This window comes from Mobula hypostoma, chromosome 2 (genome assembly GCF_963921235.1).
Source record: "Mobula hypostoma chromosome 2, sMobHyp1.1, whole genome shotgun sequence".
Classification (NCBI taxonomy): Eukaryota; Metazoa; Chordata; class Chondrichthyes; order Myliobatiformes; family Myliobatidae; genus Mobula; species Mobula hypostoma.
In genome coordinates this window covers 112,433,848-112,441,650 of record NC_086098.1, presented here as the reverse complement: position 1 = coordinate 112,441,650, position 7,803 = coordinate 112,433,848, and positions in this window count along the sequence as shown.

Below are 7,803 nucleotides of genomic sequence, written 5' to 3'. Positions count from 1 at the left end.
TGTTAAGAGATTTAAATGTCATGCTAAATCTTTGCAAACTCTAATAGATTCACAGGCCCTTAAGACATAGGGGCAGCATTAGGCAATTCAGTCTAATTCCCAACTGAGTTTGCTCTACCATTCCATCATGGCTGATCCTGGATCATACTCAACCCCATACACCTGCCTTCTCACTATATCCTTTGATGCCCTGACCAATCAGAAAATTGTCAACTTCCGCCTTAACTATACCCACGGACTTGGCCTCCACCGCAGTCTGTGGCAGAGCATTCCACAGATTCTCTGGCTAAAAAAAATTCCTCCCTACCTCCATTCGAAGAGATCACCCCTCAAATTTGAGGCTGTGCCCTCCAGTTCTGGATACCCTCACATGGGAAACATCATCTTCACATCAACTTATCTAGTCCATTCAACATGTAGATGCACTCAATGAGATCCCCCCACATTATTTTAAATTCCAGTGAGTACAGGTCCAAAGCTGCCAAACGCTCTTCATATGATAACCCCTTCATTCCCAGAATCATCCTTGTGCACCTCTTCTGTACTGTCTCCAATGATAACACATCCTTTCTGAGATATGGGGTCCAAAACTTTTGTCTTATAAAGCCTCAGCATTATTCCCTTGCTTTTATATTCTGTTCCCCATGAAATAAATGCCAACATTGCATTTACCTTCTTTACCACAGACTCAACCTGTAAATTAACCTACTTGTCTTGCATGAGGACTCCTAAGTCCCTTTGTACTGCTGAAGTTTGACTGTTCTCCCCATTTAGATAATCGTCTGCACTACTGCTCCTTTTACCAAAATGCATTATCATACATTCCCCAACACTATTCCATCTACCACATTTTTGCCCATTCTTCCGATTTGTCTAAGTCCTGCTGCAATCGCATTGCTTCCTCAGCACTACCTACCTCTCCAGGTATCTTCGTATCATCCGCAAACTTTGCCACAAAGCCATCAATTCCATTGTCCAAATCACTGATAAGCAATGTTAAAATTAGTGGTTCCAACACTGACCCCCTGAGGAACACCAGTAGTCACTGGCAGCCAACCAGATAAGGCCCCGTTTATTCCCACTCACTGCCTCCTGCCTGTCAGCCATGCCAGTATCTTTCCTATAACGTAATGGGATTTTATCTTGTTAAGCAGCCTCATGCAAGGCACTTTATCAAATGCCTCCTGAAAATGACATCCACTGCCTCTCCCTGCTTGTTACTTCCTTGAAGAACTCTAACAGATTTGTCGGGCAAGATTTCCCTGTACAGAAATCATGCTGACTTTGACTTATTTTATCATTAATCTCCAAGTACTCCAAAACCTTATCCTTAATAATAGACTCCAACACTTTCCCAACCACTGAGGTTAGGTTAACTGGTGTATAATTTCTTTTCTTTTGCCTTCCTCCCTCCTTAAAGAGTGAAGTGACATTGGCAATTTTTCAGTCCTCCAGGACTATGCCAGAATCAAGTGATTCTTGAAAGATCATGACCAATGCTTCCATTATCTCTTCAGCAACCTCTCTCAGGACTCTGGGATGAAGTCCATCTGGTCCAGGTGACTTATCCACCTTAAGACCTTCCAGTTTGTCTCGCACTTTTTCCTTTGCAACAGCAATGTCACTCACTCCTGCTCTCTGATACTGACAGACCTCTAGCACACTGCTAGTGTCTTCCACAGTGAAGACAAATGCAAAATACCCAGTAAGTTCATCTGCCATTTGTTTGACCTCGCCAGCATCATTTTCCAGTGGTCCAATATCAACTCTCACTTTCCTTTTACTATATACGAGGGGTGATTGATAAGTTCGTGGCCTAAGGTAGAAGGAGTCAATTTTAGATAAGCTGGCACATCTATTTTTCAACATAGTCCCCTCCTACATTTACACACTTAGTCCAGCGGTTGTAGAGCATATGGATCGTGGACCTCCAGAAAGTGGTCCACAGCATGGGTGATTGATAAGTTTGTGGTCTAAGGTAGAAGGAGATGAGTTATACAGCTCTCGTTACATGCACGTGCAGTTCAACTCTTTGAATGATTATGCAGAAAGTTTGAAGTTAATAACTCATCTCCTTCTACCTTAGGCCACGAACTTATCAATCACCCCTCCTATATATTTGATAAAATTTTTAGTATCCTGCTTTGTGTTATTGACCACTTTGCCCTCATATTTCCTCTTTTCCCTTTTTATAGCTTTGTCTTTGCCTTTTGTTGGATTTTAAAACTTACCAATCATCTGACTTCTCACTCTCTTTTGTACCCTATATGCCCTTTCTTTGGCTTTCGTTCACTCCTTAACTTCCTCAACTTGCCAGTCACAGTTGCCTAGCCCTGCCACTTGAGAACTGCTTCTGTGGGACATATCTATCCTGTACTTTGTGAACTCTTTCCAGAAACTTAAGCCATCTCTGCTGTCTGCCATCATCCCCACCATTATCCACCATAGGAGCAGAATTAGGCCATTAAGTCTGCTCCGCCATTTGATCATGGCTGATCCATTTCCCACTCAATTCTACTCCCTTGCTCTCCCCGTAACCTTGCATATCCTGACTTACAAGAGTCTGTTAACCTCCACCTTAAATACACCCAATGACCTGGCCTCCACAGCTGCTTTAGACAACGAACTCCACAGATTCACTACCATCTGCCTAAAGAAATTTCTCCTCATCTATGTTCAAAATGGATGTCCTTCTATTCTGAGGTTGTGCCCTCTGGTCCTAGGCACTCCCACCATAGGAAACATCGCTCCACATTCACTCTATCTAGACCTTTAAAAATTCAATGAGATTTCCCCCTCATTCTTCTAAATTCCAGTCAGTACAGGCCCTGAGCCATCAAACACTACTCATATGACAGGCCTTTCAATCCTGGAATTTTTTTTCATGAATCTGCTTTGAACCCCCTCCAATGTCAGCACATCCTTTCTCAGATAAAGTTGGAAAGATGTTGGAATCGATTGTTAAGGATGTAGTTTCAGGGTACTTGGAGGCACATGATAAAATGGACCATATTCAGCATGGTTTCCTTATGGGAAAATCTTGACTGACAAACCTGTTGGAATTTGTTGATGAAATAACAAGCTGGATAGACTAAGGAGAATTGGTGGATGTTGTGTACTTAGATTTGCAGCAGGCCTTTGACAAGGTGTAGTCCATCTGGTCCATGTGACTTATCTTCAGACCTTCCGTCTTCTCATGCACCTTATCTCCAGTAATAGCAACTACACTCACTTCCACCCCCTGACACTTTCGAACTTTAGGCATACTGCTAGAGTCTTTCACAGTGAAGACTGATGAAAAATACTTTCTCAGTTCATCAGCCATTTCCTTGTCCCCCAATACTTCCTCTCCACCATCATTTTTCAGCTGTCCAACGTCTACTCTTGCCTCTCTTCTACTGTTTATATATCTAAAAAAACTTTTGCTATCCTCTTTGACATTATTAGCTAGTTTACCTTTACATTTCATCTTTTCCCTCCTTATGGCTTCTTAGTTGCATTCTGTAATTTTTCTAAAGGCTTCCCTATCCTTTAACTTCCCATTGATTTTTGCTCTATTATATGCCCTCACTTTTGCTTTTATGTTGGTTTTGACTTCACTTGTCAGCCACAATTGTGTCACCCTGCCTTTAGAATACTTCTTCTGTGGGATGTATCTATCCCGCATCTTCCAAATTTCCCCCAGAAATATCAGCCATTGTTGTTTTACATCATCTCTGCTAGTCTCCCCTTCCAATCAACTTTGGCCAGCTCTTCTCTCATGCCTCTGTAATTCCCTTTACTCCACTGTAATACTGATATATTTAACTTTAGATTCTCCCTCTCAAATTACATAGTGAATTCTATCATATTATGATCACTTTCTCCTATGTTCCTTTACCTTAAGCTCCCTAATCAAATCCAGTTCAGTACACAACACCCAATCGAGAATAGCAGATCCCCTCTTGGGCTTGACCACAAACTGCTCTAAAAAGCCATCTCATATGCATTTTACAAATTTTCTCTCTTGGGAACCAAAATCAGCACCAACCTAATTTTCCCAATCTACCTGCTTATCTGAACAATGCTTCTCACCCTCTGCATGCCACCTTGGCTGAATAGAGGAGCATTTTTAGCAATAGGCTAAGACAACTGCATTGCTTCAAAGAGCGCTGTATGAGGTCATTCTTACTTATGGCTATTAGGCTCAATAATGAGTCAACCTATAGCCAGGGAAGTGATAAACTCCTGTTAGACTGTTTGTGGTAACTTATTTTTTATTCTTTCTACTTCTCTTCTAATATTTATATCTGTGCATTTGTAATGCTACTGTGACACTGTAATTTCATTTGGGATCAATAAAGTCTATCTATATTGAAAGACCTCATTATTGTCATAATACTGCTCTCTTGACATACATTTTCTATTTCCCGCTGTAATTTGTAGCCCACATCTGGCTACTGTTCTGAGGCCTGAATATAACTCCCATCAGGGTCTTTTTACCCTTGCAGTTTCTTAACTCTATCCACAACAATTCTACATCTTCTGATCCTATGTCACCTCTTTCTAAGGATTTGATTTCAATTTGTACCAACAGAACCACACCACCTACTCTGTCAACCTGCCTGTTCTTTCGATACAATGTGTATCCTTGGATGTTAAGCTCCCAACTATAATCTTTCAGCCATACCTCAGTGATGCCCACAGTTTCATACCTGCCAATCTCTAACTGCTTTATAAGATCATTTACCTTATTCCACATACTGCCTGCATTCAAATATAACACCTTTAGTCCTGTATTTGTCACCCTTTTCAATTTTGCCCCCCCCCCGTTACTCTGCAACTCATCCCATTGACTGCAGTTTTACCCAATCACCAGCCTGTCCTTCCTGACAGTCTCATTGCACACTGACTCTGCTTGTAAACCAACTGCTCCATCCTTAGCCCTATCACTCTGGTTCACATTCCCCTGCCAAATTAATTTAAATCCGTCCTAATGCTCAAGCAAACCTGCCCGCAAGGACACTTGTTCCCCTCGGGTTCAGGAGTAACCTGTCCCTTTTGTGCAGGTTATATCTTGCCCAGAAGAAATCCCAATGATCCCGATATCTGAAACCCTGTCCCATGCACCAGTTTCTCAGCCACATATTCATCTTCCATGTCTTACCCTCACTGGCACATGGCACAGGCAGCAATCCAGAGATGGCTATACTGGAGGTCCTGCTTTTCAGCTTTCTACCTGGCTCCTTAAATTCTTTCTTCAGGATCTCTTCCCTTTTCTTACCTATGTCATTGGTGCCAATATCTACCAAGACTTCTGGCTGCTCCTTTAGAATATCAGGTCTGATATGTACCTGACCCTGGTACCTGGGAGGCAGCATACCATCCGAGTGTCTCTATCATGTCCACAGAATCTCTTTCTCTACTCCCCTAACTATGGAATCCCATGTCATTGCTGCAGTCTTCTTCTTCCCCTCTTTCCTTCTGAACTACACTGCCAGACTCAATGCAAGAGACCCAGTCACTGTGGCTTCCCATGTTGGGCCATTCATTTCCATCCCCCTGTTGCCCCCCCCCCCCCAACAGTAGTGGTATACGTATTATTGAAGGAAATGACCATAGTGTTACTCTGCACTGGCTGTCCATATCTTTTCCTTGTCTTGACAGTCACTCAGGTACCTGCCTCCTGTAACTTAGGGATGGCTACCTCCTTGTAGCTCCTATCTGTCACCTCTTCAGTTTCCCATATGAGCTGGAATTCATTGGGCTGCAGCTTCAGTGCCTTAACACTTTCGTTGAGGAGCTGCAACTCAGTGCACTTGTTGCAGATATGGTTATCGAGGAGACTGGAGATCTCCCAGATTTCCCACAACTTGTGCAAAGAACACAACACAGCTCCTAGAGTCACCCTCTCTGCACTAACAGATGAAGAATGAAGAAGAAACTTACCAGATACGCATGTCGCCCAATCCTGTTCTAGCCGAAGCCTGATGAGCCAAAGCCTCCCCACTCTAATACTGGTCCACTCACACAAAGGCCACTCCTCTTGTCCTTCCATTATTTTTATTTCCCCTTGCTAATAAATTGCCATTTAATTGAGCCACCCGAAAATGCTGAAAGCCCATGAATGCTTCTTTTTCAAATCTCACTCATGGACCTGTGAGTTGCCTTCTCTCTCGCTTTCAATTCGATTGGGCCTCCAGAAAAACTGTTCCTGTGCTGTAGGATTCTGTGACTCTCTGACAACCACAGTGGGAGAAGTCATTTCACTATGGCTAGTATCAAACTTGTGTGCATATTGGCCTCTGCTAACCTCTAGTCCCATGTAATTTAATAGGAATGAATGCGTACAGCAGGATGAGCGGCTGCTCCTTAGGCAGGTTTAGCTGTGGCTGCCGAAGACAACCATTCTCTTCGGTCTCTCCATGATTTCTCCAAAGTCTTGAGCACAGAACTTAACCTAATGCTTTAATATGTGATTACATCAATGCTACATAAACAGAAGTGTTATCATTTGAGGTGAAACCAAACCCCGCCTATCTGTTAAGATCATCAAAAGATTTCATAGTATTACATAGCGTGACTGGAGGCTGGTGTGTCGCAGGGATCGATGCTGGGTCCGTTGCTGTTTGTCATCTATATCAATGATCTGGACGATAATGTGGTTAACTGGATCAGCAGATTTGCAGATGACACCAAGACTGGGGGCATAGTAGATAGTGATGAAGTCTATAATGGCTTGCAGTGAGATCTGGACCAGCTGGAAAATGAGCTGAAAAGTGGCAGATGGAATTTAATGCAGATGAGTATGAGGTGATGCAGTTTGGGAGGACAAACCAGGGTAGGACCTACAAGGTGGGCAGTACGACATTTAGAATGAGGTAGAATAGAGGGATTTGGGAATGTTGATCCATAATTCCTTGTAAGTGATGTCTTAGGTAGGTAGCAATACACATCAAAGTCGCTGGTGAACACAGCAGGCCAGGCAGCATCTCTAGGAAGAAGAACAGTCGATGTTTCCGGCCGAGAGTCTTCGTCAGGACTAACTGAAAGAAGAGCTAGTAAGAGATTTGAAAGACATTTCACTTCACTTCACTTGAAAGAGACACTTTCAAATCTCTTACTAGCTCTTCTTTCAGTTAGTCCTGACGAAGGGTCTCAGCCAGAAACGTCGACTGTACCTCTTCCTAGAGATGCTGCCTGGCCTGCTGCGTTCACCAGCAACTTTGATGTGTGTTGCTTGAATTTCCAACATCTGCAGAATTCCTCGTGTCTCAGGTAGGTAGGTTCATAAGGAAAGCTTTAGGCATTTTGGTCTTCATAAATCAAAGTACTGAGTACAGGAGTTGGGATGTTATGTTAAAGTTATATAAGAAGCTGGTGAGGCCTAATTTTTCTCCGGGGCAGGTGTATTACATGTGTGGTAATGGTCAGATGGACTCCAACTGCTCAAGCAATGAGTTGCCGCTTGTGTAACCAGGGTGATCAGTCAATTACTTCTAGTGCAGAAGAAGAATTGTATTCATTTGACATCACAGACAAGACCCAAAAAGATATACGAATAGCAAATGGAATGGATGGAGTTTGGCCTGTGTACTGAAAAGGAATTGAAACCATTCCATGGAAGTTGTAGACAGAGGTGAATCGGGTAGGGTCACAAATACCAGCCACTTTTAGATCGAAACTTTTAATGAAACTTTACACTGGTCACACAATAACAGATTGAAAGTGATCACGGGAAGCTTTGTTTACCAACTGTATTTGGGCCGTGACCTTGAATTATTGATAAGCAAATATAATATTTGCTAAAGTTGCAGTAACAAG